Source organism: Orcinus orca, chromosome X, assembly GCF_937001465.1.
Source record: "Orcinus orca chromosome X, mOrcOrc1.1, whole genome shotgun sequence".
Classification (NCBI taxonomy): domain Eukaryota; kingdom Metazoa; phylum Chordata; class Mammalia; order Artiodactyla; family Delphinidae; genus Orcinus; species Orcinus orca.
The window spans coordinates 61,896,521-61,917,823 of NC_064580.1; the positions used below are offsets into that span (position 1 = coordinate 61,896,521).

At 44.0% G+C, this 21,303-nt stretch overlaps 1 protein-coding gene and 1 long non-coding RNA gene across 2 annotated transcripts in view; one reads left to right on the forward strand and one right to left on the reverse strand.

Moving 5' to 3' along the window:
• GJB1 (gap junction protein beta 1) overlaps positions 1-21,303 on the forward strand; it is a 45,369-nt gene that overhangs the window by 7,673 nt on the left and 16,393 nt on the right. The gene's annotated exons all lie outside the window — the stretch shown is intronic.
• On the reverse strand, positions 1,606-4,201 carry LOC117203641 (uncharacterized). Its single transcript, XR_004486488.2, has 2 exons — positions 3,717-4,201; positions 1,606-2,567 (listed from the first exon to the last, which is right to left on the reverse strand). It is a non-coding gene; the product is annotated as an uncharacterized LOC117203641 (long non-coding RNA).

The following is a 21,303-nucleotide window of genomic DNA, read 5'->3' on the forward strand; positions in this document are numbered from 1 at the left end:
TTCAAACAGTGACTGGACAATCACTCCATGTGGGTGATTCAAAGGCAAAGAAAGCATCTGATAAAGGACTGTGCCGGATGACCTCTAGAGTTACTGGGATTCTATGATACGTGAGCTGGAAAGTCTCATGATAAAGTATTCAGAAAAATATTACTGGAGTCTCTGTGCAGGGCAGGCTGGAAGCAGAGATAGTAACTGGTTGGGAGGTACCTACTTTGAGGGCCACAACGATTTTCACCTCTGGCCCCCACCCCTATCCCTGACTTGAATCCCCAAATTACAGTGTCAGAAGCTGACTTAATGGTTGCCTAATTCCTCACCCTTATGATCTGATGCTTGATCCCCTCTGCAACCTCTTTGCCAATAGTTATCTTGCCTCTCTCTGTTTAAATACCTCCAGTGATGGGAATATCTTGTCCTTTCAAAGCCGACCATTGCATAATATTTGGTCATCTTGAACCATCATAAAGTTCTTCCTTAGGTTGAGTCAAAATATGTTTTCCCAGAGCACATGCCCTTTGTCCCTCTTATCGAGCAAAACAAGATGACTCCTTCTTCTATATGATGAAGCTTCCAATATTTGAAAACTTGATCTGGATCCACCACCATCCCCTTTTTGATCCCTTCTCCAGGTTCACAGACGATGATTCTAAAATCCCCTCACACTCCTGGTCTCCGTCGTTTGTGCATGCTCCAGGTTGCTAATGCCCCTGTTCTTGTGTGGTGTCCAAGGCTAAAGACAGTCCTCCACTGTGGTCTAGTGAGCAGAGAAGAAAGCACAACTGTAATCTCCCACATCCTAGCCCTGAATTCATTAGCATTGCAGGCAGCTAATGTCAAAAATAATGAGCCTACAGGCACCTCAAACACCTGAAACCCTTTCACACAGAGTCACGTCTCTCCTCCCTTGCACTGAAGCATTTGGTTTTGATGAACTAGATTATGAAACTTCACATTTCATTTTCCTGGTTCATTATGGCCTCTTGGGATCTTCCTGAAACCAGCATCATTTACAAATTTGACCAGCATGCCATCAATGTCCTGATCCAAGTTGTTAATTAAATTATTGGACAGGCCAGGGACCTCCCTTCAGGCCTCCAAAGATCCACTAGTCACCGGCTGTGAATACACCTTTACTGTCCTATCTTCACCCCACATTTTTTCTTCTTATCCACAAGGACATCTCACACCAGGACATTCTTAAACAAAGTGAGATTGCATTCTGAAATCCTCTTTGGAAACAAGGGAGGGAGAAGCGAATGGAGCAGAGATGAAAGGAGTTTGACCTTTAGATCTTCCCCTCCCTTTTCCCCAGTCCCATGATGAGTTCCATGACCTCAGTCTCCAGGAAGGAATTTCCAGCCACCAGCTCAGGTAGAGAAAGTTGAAAGAACTGAATTTAGGGTCAGAAAAACTGCATTCAGACCCATCTCTGCCTCTTCCCAGCTGTATGACCATGGGCAAGTTCTTTAACTTCTCTGAGTCTGTTTGCTCATCTGTAAAACAGGGATGATAACACCTACCTCACAGGGTTGTTGTGAGGATTAAATGGGAAAATGGATGTGAATGTGCTTTGTAAACTGTAAGCACCATACAAATGTAAGGTATTATTATCATTATTTATTGAGTGCCTACTGTGTTCATCAGTACAGGGTATAAAAAAGATACATAAAATATGGTCCTTGCCCTTGGGGAGCTCATAATTTTGTAGGGGAGACATGTTCAAAAACAACTATAACATAAAGTAGAAGAATAGGGCAAATGGCACAAGTTGTTATGGTAATTTAGAAAAGTGGAGGTCCCTTCAGACTGGGGGAAGTGAAGGAAGGCTTCATGGAGCTCTATCTGCACCTCAACAAGTGCCTTGGATCTGACAGATAAAAACAGCTGAGAGTGGACAGAATTCCAGGTGGAGGAGCCTGGGAATGGGGATTTATGGAGCGTGTCTGAGGGGCTGGAAGCAGTCCTGTTTGACTGTAAGAGGCCATGAGGCTGGTTGGCCACATCACAACTTGTTTAGACATGGTCATTCCTAGCATGCCCATGACAGAGCACTCAGCCCTTCAGAAGGGGGCCCAGGATTTGAGCAGAGCCGCAGAGGTTTGATGTCTGCTACTCCTCAGCTGACCACCTTGAAGAAAAACAACTCTTCTGGAGGGTGGAGGCATCTGAAATGATTCCAGGAAAGTCCCATTTTCCTTATCTGCCGCTGAGAAATAGGTCTCCGAGAAGGGTGAGGACTGAGGCTGCATTTAAATCCTTGGAATCTTCAGCTGGAAGATTAAAGATTCAAGCGTTTTTATTGAATGAGAGTTATCCACCATATCTGAAAGGCTTCTTATTTTTCAATTCCACGTGGGGAGTGGGGAGGGAGAGGAAAATAGTTCAAGGACTCTCTCAAGGTCCATTTCCTGCCGGTTTCTTTGGAGTTATGGTTATACTTTGGTGCCACCTGGTGTCCGAGATGGAATATAGCAGCCTCCTTCCTAAGTTGAGAGCACTGGACCGCCGCCCAGCATCTAGGATGAGGCAAGCTTCCTTCCAGTAGGGTAGAGTCACTCTGGGGTCTGGGTAACAGAAAAGAAGAGGGAGAAAGGGAAAATGCTGCTCCGGGCAGGCCTCATGGCCATCCTTTCCTCTGTCATTAAAGCTCCAGTTTCCCCCAGAGTACCCCTGGAGATGTGTGCTTACCCAAGTACTACAGGATTATGTTTGCTGTGTCCCCCTTCCTCCACCCAACCCCACTCACACACACTTTCTTACGATGGCTTGAATATCCGTAACAGATGCTACAAGATCTCTCTTTCAGATCTGACCAAGAGACATTGTTGTCAGCCTCTAGGGTGGCCAAGGGAGGAACAGTAAAAAGGTCTGGTTCCCCCATGAGCTCACCTCTGTTTCCTCCCGTTTGAGTTATACTGTTCTAGAAGGACTGAGCCCAAACTCTTCCAAGAGAAATCTGTTCCCGGAGGCTATACTTAGGCTTCCTACAGCCCTTCTAAAAGGTTAGGGGAGGGAGAATGGGGGGGCCTCAGAGAGTAGAACAGACGGTAGCCCTTTTTGCCCTCAAACCCCATTCCTGAATAGATTCAAAACGATCGATAAAACTAAAACCGAATTGGTCTGATGATGCCTCACAATGGGGTAATCGTAGAGGGTAGATTGAGGGGGTCGCTTGAATTGGGATGGCCGGAGCTGAGTAAGGACAAGACTGAGCTAGTGAAGAGGTGAATCCCTCTGCCACTGCCTGCATTCTCAGGTACCCTTGAAGTCTGCTTTTCTGTTGTGCCCCCATCTTCTCAGGCACAGCTTTTGCAGGCTCCTCTGAGTGCTGGGAATCCTGGGTAGCTCTGTTTGGATTATGGATTGTGGGTGGGAGACTGAAAATGGCTGAAGTGCAAATGGAAGGAATCAGCTAGATTAGAATGCTTTCATTCTCAGATCACTACTTTTACATGTCCCAGCTCTTCCCTGGTCCCTACAATACAGGGTGGCATGAGTGGAGGCCCCCAAACGGGACTGGCCAAGAAGTTAACAAATCCCTTTTTATCCTGTAGTTTAGCTACAACTGGGTTGCCAATTTTTTTAAAGTAACATCTGCTAGGAAACAGATAAGACGACTAACAAAAGAACATACAAACAAATGGGTTTAGGGGTTAACTAACAATCCTTATCCTATCCCGGATCAGCTGAAGTCTAACTGTAGGTGAACTTACCTGGTGCAATGTACAGGGAACCCAACCAAGTCCTTTTGTGTCAGGGCAACCTTGCAAAACAGGTGAGAGGCCAGAAGTTAGACCAAGCTGCCTAGACTTTAGCCTGACAGATCTGGTGAGATTAGCAGTCCCAGGCAGAATCGGCCTCCCACCTTGCCTCCTGGCAGGCACCCAGCTGCCTTCTGGTTGTGCAGTCACCCTGAGCCCTGGGATCTCCCACACTTTCCTGCTCCCTGAGAGAAGAGCCCCGGTGAAACTCCACCCCTTCCCATATCGTTTTTATGTTTTTTAGGACCTACGTTCTGACAAACCTAAGGGTGCTTATGAGTTTAACTGGCAAAAAAATATTTCGATTCGAGACTGCTTCTGAAAATCTGAATCCTTAGTTGGCTGTTCCTATCATTCTCACTAGTATTTCTCTTAGTCCCCTAAAGTAGCCATGCGACCTTGATGGCAAACGCCATCTTTCCAAGCAGCCTACCGGCGCTACATCAGACTCCTCCGACTGCTGCTCCCGCTCTGTCTTTTCCGATTTCAAAGCCTTACGACCGCCCACTGAGACCCTCTTTCCGGTCTGAGAAGCCTGGGAGGCTCTCAGGTCATTTGTGGAGCAGACGTGATTGACACGGTCTGTGCCTAATGAATGCTCGCCTCCTTCCCAGCTCAGATTACTTGTTCCGCTCTCTTTCCCAGCTTCTTTTTGATGACTCATCCCTTAAATTCTTCGCTGACGCTCCTTACTTATACCCGCCCCGCCCGTCCTATCTCTCTTGGCTCCAAGCTGTCCCCCACCCTTGGGGGAATGGTTTTTGTGAATCCTATCAAGTGTAGTTTTTACAGTGTATTCGAAAGATACAGAAGCAGAAAACAATTTCCGCGCAGGAACGGGAAGGTTCGTTTCCTTATAAGGAGCTTAACCCGTCACTGTTCTTTGAGCTTTCTCTTTCTCGTGAGAAATGATGATGGGGTGATGGGGGCTGCCTTCTGCCTCTGTTTCCAGTTCAATTCCAAACCCCAGGCAGCTCTGAGTTCCTAGCAAAGGTCAAGTAGTCCTGCTTCAGCGGCTGGCCTCGCAGAGGGAGGACTCAAGGGGAGGCGCGATTAGGGTTGGAAGTTTTCAAACATTTCTGCGGGTCTCTTGGGCATCTGCATCAGGCACATACGACAGCTGTGCTGGGGACTACGGCCCTAAAGGGGAAACAGACTTGGAGTCGTTAATGGTGTGGAGAGGGAAGTGGGCGGTTGGGGGTGGGGGGCGGTGAGCAAAACAAGTAGGGGGCTGGGACTGAACTTAGAAGCTGTCCTTGACCCCGTCCATTTAAATAAGTGAATGAATGGAGTTTCACCTGGGCAAGTGTCCTCACAGCATGCTTTCCCCGGATAGGGTGAAGTGACGCCAGCAGAAAATCGATAGTAGGAAATTGGCAAGGAACTGGCTGAATTTGTCCCCTTTGGGCACTTGTAGGCTCAGTTGCTCTTTCATGCTCACATGCTCATCACCACTTCTCTCTGTCTCTTATGCCACAGCTAAAGTCTGTTATTGAAAGCTTCAGTTTGCCTAGGTTTAACACTGCCTGTATAGGGCTTTGTGCAGAGTGGGTGCACAACAAATTCCCTGGAGTCTGAGTATCATACCAAAGCCTAGAGACTCAGGGACCACCCAGTTTGCGAAGTGCTCTCAGGCTCTGGCATCTATTCAGGGGGAGCTTATGCACTTTGGTATTGTGTCTCTGGGAGAAGAGAGTAGTTTGTTGCTTGGGGAAAAGAAGGTGCTGAGAAATATGTAAGGCACCTTCCTTTTCTGTTCCCTCCTCGGCAGCCCCGCTGCTCTCCCTTTGGAGGCCCCTTGGCTAAGTCCCATCCACACAGCTCATTTGCATTGTCCAGGCTTGCCCCTCTGGCCTCTGAGAGGAATGTAGCCAATGAACAAGAAAGAGGCAGCATGCTTTCTGCCCCTGCTGGGGTGAAGAGTAAGTGGGGACACAAATCCTGTCCCTTTCTCAGCTTCTGCATGCACCTTCTCTCCTTCATCTTCATCAAAAAACAATTCGGAAGTGTTCCTCTGTCCAAAGCTCTGTCTATCCTCATTAGTTTGCACACAGTCCTTGCCCTGACCATCGAAGGCAACAAGGAGTGAATGACACGGAAAATGCATAAAACACTAACACATGGAGATGGGAGGGGAGAAGTGGGCTAATGTGGTAAAATGTGGATTCCAGAGATGTTCATGCCAGTGACACATCTGGGGATCAATGCCGTTTGTGGCTAAGGAATCAGGATAAATGCATGTAATGGTGATGAAAGTGGGGGTGGGCAGTTGTGAGAGTTTTAGATCTAGGTAGATTGGGACAAGCAAAGCTATTGGCTCTTAATTGTAAGGGATTCCTAGAGGAGTTGCGATTTCAGAAATAGCTGAGTGACAGAACCAAATGGCCACAAGGGATTTACATCCTGAGGTGGGAGTGGAATTTGCAGATGGAGTAGACTTTGATCAGGAAAGCTTTAATAACCACTGATTGTTATTCCTTTCCCTCCTCCCTTCTCAACACACACTTGTTGAATGCCAACTCTGTCTTAGATACTGGGAACATAAAAATAAGAATGATAGCAAATAGTTATTGAGTACGTACTATGTGCCAGGTACTGTGTTAAGTACATTATCTTATTTACATCTCACATTGGCCTTATGATGTAGGTATCATTATTATGTCCATGTTGTAGATGAGAAAACTGTGGTTCAAAGAGGTGAAGTGACTTGCCCCAAGATCACACAGCTGGCTGTAAGTGGAAGAGGTGAGATTTGAATCTAGGCAGTTAGAGTCTAGAGCCCATGAATTTAATCAGTATGCTTTACCTAATCTTCTAGTTGGACAATGATAGAAATGGAACTCCTTTGATGGCAGGGGAAGCAAAACAGGAGGGCCAGGACTCTGAAAGTAGACCAGGTAAAGCAGAAGATCCCAGAAGCAGCAGCAGAGTCCCCAGTCAGCTATTTAGACAGGCAGGTAGAGCAAGCATCAGGGTAACCAGGATACAGCAGACACTAGGAGGAAGCCCAGATAGGCAGGTGGTTGGCAGCCAGAGTTTCTGGCAGCCAGTGACAGAGGCTCTGCCATGGGGCCTGGGCTTCCAGAGCAGGATGCCAGATGTCAAAAGGTCTGGCAAGAGCCAGATGAAGCACTATTCTAGCAAAGACTAAGGTGCCAGACAGGGCACCAAGGTAGGACTAAGGAGCTGGGAGCACCTGAATGGGGCTTAAAGTATGGGCTTCTATACAACAAACCAGGAAACAGCCCAGTTATTAGAGCTAGGAATCAACTCCATTCATTCATCCTCCCATCTCTTCTTTCAACAACATTTTTTGAGCTCTCACTAGGTTGTAAGCGCTGTGCTAGGCTCTGGGGTAAGACACAGTCTAGTTGGGGGAGACAGACTTATAAAACGGATAGCTACAAAACGGTGATTAGTTCTATATTAGAGGAACAAACAGACTCTGTGTGTGGAGGAGGGAGGAGACTAACTTTCCTTGGGGAGTTCACAGAGAATATTAACTCTGAGCTAGGTCTTCAAAGAAGAGGGGAAATTTCCCAGGCTCTGAGTGGTAGAGAGGATTTCAGGCAGAGGGAATACCATGGGCCAAGGCTTAAAGTTTTGAGAGAATAGGCCACATTTGGGGAACAATAAGCAATTCATACCAGATCATGGGGTATACAGTAGGGAGGGGTGGGGAATATGAAGCTGAATAAGACCTGAGGCGAGATTATGAAGGCTTTTGTGGGTGCTGCTGACAATCTTGGACATTCTCCCACAGGTAAAGGAGACCCAGCTGCGGTCTTTATGTTGACAAGTGATGGGATTGCACTGAGGTATTTCGGGAAGACTGCATGGGAAATAGTGCCCAGATGTACTGCAGGCAGGCAGATCACTCAGGAGGTTATTGCAATTGTGCAGGTAAAAAATGATAGGAGCTTGAATTAAAATAGTGACAGAGAAGATTAGTTCAGGAAAATATTTCTGAGGGAGAGCTGACAAGTCTCAGTGACTAATGTGGTGAGTGATGGGGAAAAAGGAGTCATGGACAGTGCCAAAGTTTTCTTGCTTGACAACTGGATCTGTGGTGACATCATTCACATAAAGATTGGGAATATAGGGTGAGGAGTGGGTTTTATGGGAGGAGATAAGGAGTTCAGTTTGGGATATGCTGAGTTGGAGGTGCCTGGTATTGTGCTGGTAAATGCTTAACTACCAGCTCTGGAGTGGCGGTTGGGGGGGGATCCTTAACTTACTGATTTCTGTGGTGTAAATACACCCACCGTAGCCAATTTCAAGCTACCAATGTGATGTCAACCCACTCACAAAATTCCTGAAAATTTAACAATCAGTCTCAGAGCCCCAGAAAGGACTGTGCCAGGTAATCTGGGGCACAGGCTTCTGATGGCATTACTGAAATAATTTTGAGACCATACCAGTGGACTTAGGATTTTCAGAACTCCAGTGGAGAACTAATGGGGTCATTAAGCTGCTAACCCAAGATCAAGAAGAACAAGAATGAATTATATGGCACTGAATGAACTGATGAAGGATGATTATAGCTTTTGTTTGGAATATCGCTGCTGGGTTCAAGGAACCCCTTTCTCTTTTCTCTTTAGTTAACTATACTCATGACAACTAGTATATTGTACTTTTGTAAACAGAAATGAAACTTTTATATTTTCTCCCTAACTGATCTCTCCAGAATTTTTTAAAATTTATATTATTTATTTTTTGCTGCATTGGGTCTTCGTTGCTGTGTGTGGGCTTTCTCTGGTTGCGGCAAGCAGGGGCTACTCTTCATTGTGGTGCATGGGCTTCTCATTGCGGTGGCTTCTCTTGTTGCGGAGCATGGGCTCTAGGTGCATGGGCTTCAGTAGTTGAGGCTTGCAGGCTCTAAAGCGCAGGCTCAGTAGTTGTGGTGCATGGGCTTGGTTGCTCCATGGCATGTGGGATCTTCCCAGACCAGGGCTCGAACCCTGTCCTCTGCATTGGCGGGCAGATTCTTAACCACTCTGCCATCAGGGAAGTCCTCTCTCCAGAATTTGAAAACTCTTATTGAGTATTCTTATTTCCATGGCAATATAATTATTTGCATAAGTTCAGTAGGGATCTGTCCTCCTTGTAACAGGACATAATTAGAAACATTGCATATATAACCAAGACGTTGATTGGAATGTCATATTTGAAAATGATATGCACAGAATCAGATATGACCAGACAGCTTTAAGGAACTAAGGTTGACTTTATGGAGCCAATACTTACAAAGTCCTCTTGAGAAAACTGGCCTGGTACCTGGCTTACAGGGTTCCCAGACTTACAGGTGAGTAAAGAAGGTCACTTCTTGCAAGGAAGGCCCAGGAATCTTGAGATATTTTGGAGACCTCAAGAAAAGAGGAATTCACCCACATCTATAGGTACTGCAAGTGAAATCTGATGGCAAGTTCTCAGCTTGGCTTCCAGAAGGCTTTTGAAAGTCTAACATGAGACTCTTCATGAACAGTTCCAGCAAAGCAAACTTTAAAAGGCCTATGTGGTCAATTACCATTTTTTTGCTGCATTTAGGTAAATAATCAGGCCAAATCTAATGAGATGAGATGTATTTTGTAAACAAGAATCAAAAAGGTGGGGTGGCTGTAGAGAGAAATGTCTGTTCTCAGGCCACAGTGGAATTAAAATAGAAATCAATAATAGAAAGTTAACTGGAAAAATCCCAAAATATGTGGAGATTAAACAACACACTTCTAAATAACACAAAAGTCAAAGAAGAAATCTCAAGACAAATTTTAAAATATTTGGAACTAAACGAAAATGAATACACAACTTATCAAAAATGTGTGGAATGCAGCAAAAGCAGTGCTTAGAGGGAAATTTATAGCATTGAATCCTTGTATTCAAAAAGAATAAAGAAAAAAAAAGAATAAACATCTAAAATCAATCATCTAAGTTGCCACCATAAGAAACAGGAAAAAAGAAAAGAGCAAATTAAATGTAAAATAAGCAGAAGAAGAAAAAAAGAAGAAGTAGAGCAGAAATCAGTGAAATTGAAAACAGGAAATCAATAGAGAAAAATCAACAAAAACAAGCTGAGTCTTTGAAAAAAATCAATAAAATTGATAAGCCTCAAAAAAAAAATTGATAAGCCTCTGGCCAGGCTAACTAAGAAAAAAGAGGGAGAACACAAATTACTAACATCAGAAATGAAAGAGGGGTCATTATTACAGATCCATGAACAGTAAAAGGATAATAAAGGAATACCACAAACAACTCTATGCCCACAAATTTGGCTACCTGGATGAAATGGACCAATTCCTTGAAAGACACGAGCAGCCAAAACTCACACAAGCAGAAATAGACAATCCGAATAGGCCTAATTATTAATGAAATTGAATCAATAACCCTCCAAAAACAGAAAACACCAGATCCAGATGAGTTCACTGGTGAATTCACCCAAACATTTAAGGAAGAAATTATACCAATTCTTTACAATCTCTTTTAGAGGATAGAATGAAAAGGAACACTTCCTAACTCATTCTACGAAGCCAGCATTACCCTAACATTAAAACCAGAAAAAGATATTACAAGAAAAGAAAACTACAGACAAATAGCTCTCATGAACACAGATGCAAAAATCCTCAATGAAATATTAGCAAACCAACTTCAACAATGTATTAAAAGAATTATACACCATGATCAATTAGGATTTATCCCAGGTATGCAAGACTGGTACAACATTCTAAAATCAATTAAGGTAGTCTATCACATGAATAAGTTAAAGAAGAAAAATCACATGACCATATCAGTAGATGCAGAAAAAGCATTTGATAAAATCCAACACTGATTCATGATAAAAAAAAAATCTCAGTAAACTAGGAATAGAGGCAAACTTTCTCCACTTGATAAATAATATCTACCAAAAACCCTACAGCTAACATCATACTTAATGGTAAGAAACTTGAAGTTTCCCACCAAGATTAGGAACAAGGCAAGGATGTCCCCTCTCACCACTCCTTTTCAACACTGTGCTGGCAGTTCTAGCTAATGCAATAAGACAAGAAAAGAGAAGAAAATTTATACAGATTGGGAAGAAAGAAATAAAATATCTTTGTCTGCAAATGGCATGATATGTAGAAAATACAAAAGAATCAACAATGACAAAAAACTCCTGGAACTAATAAGCAATTATAGCAAGGTTAATATACAAAAGTCAGTCACTTTCCTAAATACCAGTAATGAACATGTGAAATTTGAAACTGAAGACACAATACCATTTACATTAGCACCCTCCAAAATCAAATACTTAGATATAAATCTAACAAAATATGTACATACAATATATGAGGAAAACTACAAAACTCTTATGAACAAAAGTGAAAAAGAACTATATAAATGGAGAGATCCTCCATGTTCATGGACCGGAAGACTCAATAATGTCAAGATGTCTTCCCAGTTCTTCCCAACTTGATATATATATTCAAAGAAACCACAATCAAAATCCCAGCAAGTTATTTTGTGGATATCAGCAAATTTATTCTGGGCAATAGACCCAGAATAGCCAACACAATACTGAAGGAGAAGAACGAAATTGGAGGACTGACACTACCCAACGTCAAGACTTACTATAAAGCTACAGTAATCAAGACATTGTGGTATTGGTGCAAGAATAGATAAAAAGATCAACGGAAAAGGATACAAACCCAGAAATAGATCCACATAAATATAGCCAACTGATCTTTGACAAAGGAGCAAAGGCAATACAATGGAGCAAAGACAGCCTTTTCAACAAGGGCTGGAACAACGGGACATCTACATCCAAAAAATGGATCTAGGGACTTTCCTCGTGGTCCAGTGGTTAAGACTCCACACTTCCATTGCAGAGGGCACAGGTTTGATCCCTGGCCAGAGAACTAAGATCCCGCATGCCACGTGGTGTGGCCAAAAAATAAAAAAATAAAAGTAAATAAAAATAAAACTCCTAGGAGATAGCATAGGCAAAATCCTAGATGACTTTGGGTATGGCAATGACTTTTTAGATACAACACCAAAGGCACATGAAAGAAAGAATTAATAAGCTTAAAATTAAAATGAAAAACTTCTGCTCTGTGAAGAATGTCAAGAGAATGAGAATACAAGCTACAGACTAAGAGAAAATATTTGACAATGACACATCTGATAAAAGACTGTTATTCAAAATATACAAAGAACTCTTAAAACTCCATGATGAGAAAACAACCCAATTTAAAAATGGGCCAAAGACCTTAACAGACACCTCATCAAAGAAGATAACCAACTGGCAAATAAGCATACAAAAATATTCTCTACATTGTATGCCATCAGGGAAATGCAAATTAAAACAACAGTGAGATACCACTACACACTTATTAGAATCCTCCAAATCCAGAACACTGACAATACCAAATGCTGGTGAGGATATGGAGCAGCAGGAACTCTCATTCATTGCTGGTGGGTGTGCAAAATGGAAGACAGTTTGGTGGTTTCTTAAAAAACTAAACATACTCTTACCATACAACCCAGCAATCACACTCCTTGATATTTACCCAAAGGAGTTGAAAAGTTATGTCCACTCAAAAACCTGCACTGAGATGTTTATTACAGCTTTATTCATAATTGCCACAACTTGGAAGCAACCAAGATGTCCTTCATTAGGTGAATGGATAAATAAAGTGTGGTACACCCAAACAATGGAGTATTTTTCATAAAAAGGGATGAGTGATCAAGCCATAAAAAGACAAGGAAGAACCTCAAATGCACCTTACTAAGTGAAAGAAGCCAATTGGAAAGGGCTACATAACTATGATTTCAATATATAACATCCTGGGAAAGACAAAACTTTGGAGACAGTGAAAAAATTAGTGCTTGCCAGGGGCTGGAGTTGGGGGAGGAATGAATAGGCAGAGCACAGAGGATTTTTACAGCAGTGAAACTACTCTGTATGATACTATAATGGTGGATATATGTCATTATGCATTTGCCCAAACGCATACAATGTACAACAACAAGAGTGAATCCTAAGGTAAACTATGGACTTTGAACGTACCACTCTAGTGAGAGATGTTGATAGTGAAGTAGGCTATCATGTGTCAGGGCAGGGAGTATATGGGAAATCGCTGTACCTTCTTCTCAGTTTTGCTATGAAACTAAAACTGCTCTAAAAAAAATTGTCTTTTTAAAAAATTAACAACTGACTGCCAGTACAGGCTGACTCCAGCATACCAATAGAGGTGCCTGAGGAACATCTAGGAGATATTAGAAGGCCGTTGGAAACACAGGTCTAGAGCTAGGAAGGTCAGGGCTTCTCTACCCTTGCCTCGGTCCTTGCCCTGGCCCAGCTCTTCCTGAAGGGCCTGCCCATACACTTGCATTCTTGCATAGCCTCCCTTAGCCCTCTCCTAGATACCAGCAAGTCAGGATCAGGAATCCGTCCTCCACAAACCCTTTGGATTGTAATTTAATCTTTTTTGCAACTCAATGCAAGAGTGTCTTGCAAGACTCCCCCAGGACAGTTTAGCCCAGTTCTCACCTGAGTACCCTGGCAATATTTCCCAAGCTTTAGTCATTCAAGAATAACCTTCACAATTTTTTTTTTTTCGGTACGTGGGCCTCTCACTGCTGTGGCCTCTCCCGTTGCAGAGCACAGGCTCCAGACGTGCAGGCCCAGCGGCCATGGCTCACGGGCCCAGCCGCTCCGCGGCATGTGGGATTCTCCCGTACCGGGGCAAGAACCCACGTCCCCTACATCGGCAGGCGGACTCTCAACCACTGCGCCACCAGGGAAGCCTAACCTTCACAATTTTTGACAGATCCATGTGACCACTTGTACTATTATTTACTTAACATGTTGCTTTCAGTTGCCTTTATATCAACTCCTCCTCCCTTTTTCTTCTTCCCAAGCAACAGTAGTTAAACCCACCCTTTAAAAACCCATGAGGAAGATATCACGCTGGAGACCAACATACTTTATCTCAAGAAATTCAACAGAGCTTGCGACAGATTGCTGTTTCTTGAGCTGAGCCATTGATGAAGTTGTACACATGCAGTTAGGAACCATGTTGTTGGGAAATCTGTAAATTCAAGCCCCACTTGGTGTCATGAAATTCCTATGGGGCTGGAGAGCAATTTGGAGAAAACGTTAGATCCACATTTCCTATAGTACCTCACTACAGGGTTGATTTGGAATAGTGGCGGGGGGGTGGCAAAGGTGGGATCTGGACTATTTAAATATTTTTCTCTCTCTCTCTAAATCGTTAGGTGAATTCATTCATTTCAGTTTAATGTGCTTATGATGGACACCACTATATCCACAAATAATCACTGTCTGATACACTCACAGGAGTGCCCAGCAACTTTGCCCTTCACCATAGCATATAAATGGATTAAAAACCTTCCCAGGGACTTCCCTGGTGGCACAGTGGTTAAGAATCCACCTGCCAATGCAGGGGACACAGGTTCAATCCCTGGTCCGGGAAGATCCCACATGCTGCTGAGCAACTTAGCCCGCGAGCCACAACTACTGAGCCCACGTGCCACAACTGCTGAAGCCCACTCGCCTGGATCCCATGCTCCGCAACAAGAGAAGCCACTACAGTGAGAAGCCCGCACACCGCAACAAAGAGTAGACCCCGCTCTCCGCAACTAGAGAAAGCCCCTGTGCAGCAAGAAAGACCCAGCTTAGCCAAAAGAAAGAAAGGAAAAAAAAAAAACCTTCCCAGATGTGAGGTGAAGACTATATATGAAGATATATTCATCTATTGACCTTGCATAGATTCCAGAAGAGGAGTATGCGAGTTTGCAGAGAAATGGATGTTCACACTGGGAATAGCTGGAATGAGCTGGAAGGGTGGAGGTGGAAAGGAACCATCAAAACCTGAAATAGAGCTCTAGGAGTCATCAACAAACAGATGGTACTTGAAAGCAAGAGAGTCAAGTAAATCACTCAGCAAGAGTCTTGGAGTAAGAAGACACTGAGGCTAGAATTCTGGGCAACATCTACAGAGACGGAGAAGCCAGAGGAGGAAAATGAAGAGTAAAATCATGAGCATGATATTACGGAAGTCAAAGGAGGAGTAACTTTCTAGAAACGAGATTTGTTCTTAGTATCAAATACTACTGAGAAGTTCCCTCTGAAGTATGTCTGTGGCTTTTCCAATATGGAAGCCACTTACGAGCATAATGAAAGCTGATGGTTGGGGCAGAGACCAGAATGCAGGGATTGAATTATGGTGGGAAGTAAGGAAGTGAAGATAGTGAGTGTGAACTATTTTTCCTGAAAACTGGAATCTGGGCATTTCTTTTCGCAGTAGCAATACCAGTTACCATATGTTAAATAACAAATATACAGAAGGTGAGTATTACAATTCCTTTCAACTCCAGCAGACATTTATTGGGTGCCTTCCTTGGTCGTTAGGGATATGAAGAAGATCAAGGTGAGGTCACTGTCCCCAAGGTGCTCATAGTGTAGTAGAAGACAGACATAGAGGTCTGGGAGCACAGAGGAGGGAATTTAATTTCTGTTGGAAGAAGGGGTTGGGAATCTGAGAAGTCTTGACGGAGGAAATGACATTAGAGCTGGGATTTGAAAGATGAGTGGAAGTTCTGGTGACGGGTAGGGAGGGTATTCTAGGTAGAGGGACACATAGGCAAAGGCTTATAGACAGCAATGTCTCTGCTATGTTTGGGGATGACTAGCGGCTCAGTACAGATAAAGGGCATGTTAGTGAGTTTGGACTTTAATGGAGGTAATGGGAAGCTTCCAGAGTTTTTTAAAGCTAGATTAGTCACATGTCCAGAATTGGAAGGGTCAAACTGCAAGTGGACTTGAGAGACTTTCATAACTGTCTGATCACGAGGGGCTGATAACCTGTTCTAAGAGAGTGGCAAGATGTTGAAGGAGAATGAAACAAATAGCAAAGTAACGCAGTTGAACTGATTTAGAAAATAAAGATTATGACTTTGTGATTGATTGATCATAGTGAATTATTAAGCTCTCGAGCTCTGGAATCAGGAAGAATCCTGGTTCTGCAACATTCCATTTGTGTGATCTTAGACACGTTATTTAACATCTCTGAGTCTGTTTCCTCATTGCATAGTGGGGATAATAAAATGCCTACCATATGGGACAAAATAGAGCAAGTACTCAATAAATGTTAGCTATTATGTTTAATATTATTATTTTTACTGCCAGCTAAATTTCAGTGACTGATGGAAATGCCTAATAGGCAGTTAGAAATGTGAACTGAAGTGCAAAAGGAAGGTATGGACCAGAGATTTTTTTGTGTGTGTGGTACGCGGGCCTCTCACTGTTGTGGCCTCTCCCTTTGCGGAGCACAGGCTCTGGACACGCAGGCTCAACGGCCATGGCTCACGGGCCCAGCCACTCCGCGGCATGTGGGATCTTCCCAGACCGGGGCACGAGCCCGTGTCCCCTGCATCGGCAAGCGGACTCTCAACCACTGCGCCACCAGGGAAGCCCCAGAGATTTTTTTAAAATAAATTTATTTATGTATTTATTTTTGGCTGTGTTGGGTCTTTGTTGCTGCGCACGGGCTTTCTCTAGTTGCGGCGAGTGGGGGCTGCTCTTCATTGCAGTGCGCGGGCTTCTCATTGTGGTGGCTTCCCTTGTTGTGGAGCACGGACTCTAGGCACGCAGGCTTCAGTAGTTGCGGCACATGGGCTCAGTAGTTGTGGTTTGCGGGCTCTAGAGCACAGGCTCAGTAGTTGTGGCGCACAGGCTTATTTGCTCCGCGGCATGTGGGATCTTCCCGGACCAGGACTCAAACCGCGTCCCCTGCATTGGCAGGAGAATTCTTAACCACTGCACCACCAGGGAAGTCCCTGGACCAAAGATTTTTGATTCACACCAGAGATTTTTTTTTTAATTTATGTATTTATTTTTGGCCATGTTGGGTCTTAGTTCCGGCATGTGGGATTTTTCTTTGTGGTGCATGGGCTCTTCGTTGCGTCGTGCGGGGGCTTCTCTCTAGTTGTGGCACGTGGACTCCAGAGAGCGTGGGCTCTGTAGTTGTGGCATGTGGGATCTTAGTTCCCCGATCAGCAATCGAACCAGCATCCCCTGCATTGGAAGGCGGACTCTTAACCACTGGACCACCAGGGAAGTCCCACACACCAGAGATTTTTGAGTCACCTTATAATCTCGGAGACTGGCTGAGCCACTGTGAAGAGCAGAGAATGGAATTTTGCAGAATATTGTACACAAAATTAGTGGTGTGAGAGAGAGGGAGAAGTCCTTACCTTGGAGAGGATCTTTTTATTTATTTATTTATTTTTAAACCTTTTGGCCACACCGCGTGGCATGTGGGATCTTAGTTCCCCAACCAGGGATCGAACCTGCACCCCCTGTGTTAGGAGCATGGAGTCTTAACCACTGGACCGCCAGGGAAGTCCATGGAGAGGATCTCCTTAAACTGCTAAACGCAGTGCCTTCATCTAAGTCGTCAATTCCTGACACCTCTGCACCACTGGATGCAAGTGACCTCTTCAAACCTTCTTTTAGAAACTCTCTTCTTCAGTTTCCATGGCATTCTCTTCTCTTCTATCTTCTCTGATTATGCATAGGATGTCTCAGTCTTATCGCTTACTTGTGCCAACCCCCTCATTTTACAAATGAGGAGACAGAAGAGCCAGAAAATGGAAGTAGTTAGTTCAAGGTTCACAGTCAGTTGTTCCTTCCTTGCTTTTTTTTCCCCTTTTCTCACTTCCCATAGTTCTTTGCTCTTTGCTCTCCTATGCTCACTTCCTCTTTCTATAAACTCATTGGTTTGCACAGCTTCTAGGATTGCCTTTAGGTTTTTTGATCACCAACTTGAAATCTCCCACCCTTGCCTCTCTCCAGAGCTGCTCTCCCACCCTTTCAACAGTTAGTCAGATGTTCCACCAACACCTCATACTCAGCATGCCTGAAACATCATCTTTCCCCACAAGGCTAGCTTCCTTCTTTGACTCCATCGTCATATCAATGGCACCTTCATTCTCCGAGACAGCTAATCCCTTACCAAATCTGGTCAATTAGTCGTATAGGAGTTAAGCACACTGCCCCTAGACAGAAGACTGCCTGGGAGCAAATCCTGGCTCTGTGTTATTGGACAAGTGACTTAGTCTGAACCACAGGCCATTAGAGCTGGAAGAGAACTTGAAGATAATTATTTCTCTAAGTTTCATCTTTTCCAGAAAAGAAACCTGAATCTGTGAAAGGTAAATCCCCATTGACTGTAAATAGGAGTCAGAACTGGAACCCAGGGCTATTGGAGTCCCCAGTTCATGGGCTTTGTCCTGCGCCATATTGCCTCTCGCAATCTTATTGGCTCTGTCACCACTGCCACCTCCCAAGACTGAATATTTGTAACTTTGTGCCTGGATTATTGACACAACCTTCTACCTACTCTTGCAACTTCTTTTTTACCCATCCCCATTTCATTCTGCCACATTAATCTCCCTAAAGCTTCATTTCCATCTTGTCATTCCCCTCATCGAAAAGCTTTTAGTGGTTCCTCATTGCCTCCTAAGTAAAATTCAAATGGTTAAGCTAGGCATCAAAACTCCTCCAAAGTCTGCTGCCAGCCCACCTTTCCATGCTTCATTACCCATACTACCCTTTTATACTTCATGACCCAGCCATGCCCAAAACTCTGTGTTCTTTGAACAGCTCATGCACTTTCATGCCCTGTTGCCTTTTTACATAATGTTCTTTCAACTTTGAGTGTCTTACTTTGATTTCCTCTTGTCAAATTCTTATTCATTTTTCAAGGCCCAACTAAATGTCCTAGTGCATGAATACTTTTCAGATTTCCCCAGTCAGAATTAATCTCTATGATAACATATGTGATAGTAGTTGACAACATAGATAAGTGTTTAGAGAGTTCCTGTCCCCCTTTTTTTCACCTGTGTTCCCACAACATATTGCTTATACTTCTGTTTAACACTTTTCACTTATTCACACCGGTTATTTTTTATTTATTTATTTTTTTGCGGTACGCGGACCTCTCACTGTTGTGGCCTCTCCTGTTGGGGAGCACAGGCTCGGATGCGCAGGCTCAGTGGCCATGGCTCATGGGCCCAGCCGCTCCGCGGCATGTGGGATCTTCCCGGACTGGGGCACGAACCTGTGTCCCCTGCATCGGCAGGCAGACTCTCAACCACTGCGCCACCAGGGAAGCCTCACACTGGTTATTTAAACAACTAATGAGACTTGTCTTATTCATCTTTGCATCCCCTACGGCCCCTAACAGAGTTCCTGGCATACAATAGGTACTTAACGAATATTTATTGAAAGGAACGAAAAGGAGAGGAAAACTTTGGAGCCAAGTCTTGAGACATCACCTCATTAGTAATTCAGCAAAGCCAACTCCTGCTGCTGAACATGGAGTGACATGTTGAGAGAAGAAAAATCTGGGAAACCTCATTGGAAAATCTTCAACAGTGTGCTTCGGAGAAGCCTTGGTTCAACCTGACAGTTTGCTTGAGGGTGATAAGGTAGGAGACGTGACACAACTCAGATAAAGTTCTTATCCACACCTTATTTAAAATAAGCTGAGGTCAATGCAGGTCCATTGTCCCCGGCCAGCGGGTTTACAAATAGCTGGAGAGAGCAGAGACTGGTGCTGAAGAGGGGAGGAGGTGGAAGCAGAACCTCTTTGGAGCCTTTAGCAAAGGGAGGCTATCATGATCCAGAAATTAATCTTTCCCTGAAAAGGATTCTTTTTTTTTTAAATTGAAGTGTAGTTGATTTACAGTGTTGTGTTAATTACTGCCATACAGCAAAGTGATTCTGTTATACATACTTATATATATATGTGTATATATATATATATATATATATATATATATATACATTTTCTTTTTTTATATTCTTTTCCATTATGGTTTATCATAGGATATTGAATATAGTTCCCTGTGCCATACAGTAGGACCTTGTTGTGTATCCATTCTAAATATAAAAGCTCACATCTGCTAACCCCAGCCTCCCACTCCATGCCTCCCCTAACCTCCACCCCCTTGGCAACTATCAGTCTGTTCTCTACGTCCGTGATTCTGTTTCTGTTTCATAGATAGGTTCATTTGTGTCATATTTTAGATTCCACATATAAGTAATATCATATGGTATTTATCTTTCTGTTTCTGACTAACTTCACTTAGTATGATAATCTCTACTTGTAGCTTGTTGCTGCAAATGGCATTATTTTGTACTTTTTTATGGCTGAGTAGTATGGAAAAGGATTCTTGACTGAACTCCCTGGATCACTTCCCTTGGAAGAGTGGGTAACTGTGATGGGTGATGCAGGCCGAGTAGGTTGGCATGTGTGACACTCCTTTATGGTCTCTCAGTAGCAGGATCTGTTCCAGGACATACTGGATGGAGCTTTTAGCTAAGGCCACTCTGCAGATCATCCCAATTCTGGAAGTGATGCCTGGAGTAATGCCTAGATAAAAGACGATTTGCATTCTCATGTTTTTGGCTGCACCACGCGGCTTGTGGGATCTTAGTTCCCAGACCAGGGACTGAACCCGGGCCCTAGGCAGTGAGAGAGCAGAGTCCTAACAACTGAACTGCCAGGGAATTCCCTGCATTCTCATGTTGACAGTTTAATAACAGGTTGAAAAACTCAATTTCATTTCTTTGTTGGCCACATCCATCATTAATTCAATTGTCGTTCATTAAAATTTTTCTAAACACCTACTACGTGCCAGGTACCTAGTACCGATACAGAGATGAATGGTCTCTGCCTTTAAAAAGTATTATTCTAGGGACTTCCCTGGTAGTGCAGTGGTTGAGAGTCTGCCTGCCAATGCAGGGGACATGGGTTCGAGCCCTGGTCTGGGGAGATCCCACATGCCACGGAGCAACGAAGCCCGTGCACCACAACTACTGAGCCCGCGCTCCTGGAGCCTGTGCTCTACAGCAAGAGAACCACTGCAATGAGGGGCACATGCACTATAATGGAGGGTGGCCCCCATTCGCTGCAACTAGAGAAAAACCCACACACAGCAACAAAGACCCCACGCAGCCAAAAATAAATAAATTAATTAATTAAATTTTTTTAAAAAAGTATTATTTTAGGGGCTTCCCTGGTGGCGCAGTGGTTAAGAATCCGCCTGCCAATGCAGGGGACACGGGTTCGAGCTCTGGTCCGGGAGGATCCCACATGCCATGGAGCAGCTAAACCGGTGTGCCACAACTACTGAGCCTGTGCTCTAGAGCCTGCGAGCCACAACTACTGAGCCCACGTGCTGCAACTACTGAAACCCACGCACCTAGAGCCCATGCTCTGCAACAAGAGAAGCCACCGCAATGAGAAGCCCGTGCACCACAACCAAGAGTAGCCCCCTCTCACCGCAACTAGGGAGAAGCCCGCACGCAGCAACGAAGACCCAACGCATCCAAAAATAAATAAATAAAATAAATAAATTTATATTTTAAAAAAGTGTTATTCTAGGGACTTCCCTGGTGGTGCAGTGGTTACGAATCTGCCTGCCAATGCAGGGGACACGGGTTCAAGCCCTGGTCCGGGAAGATCCCACGTGC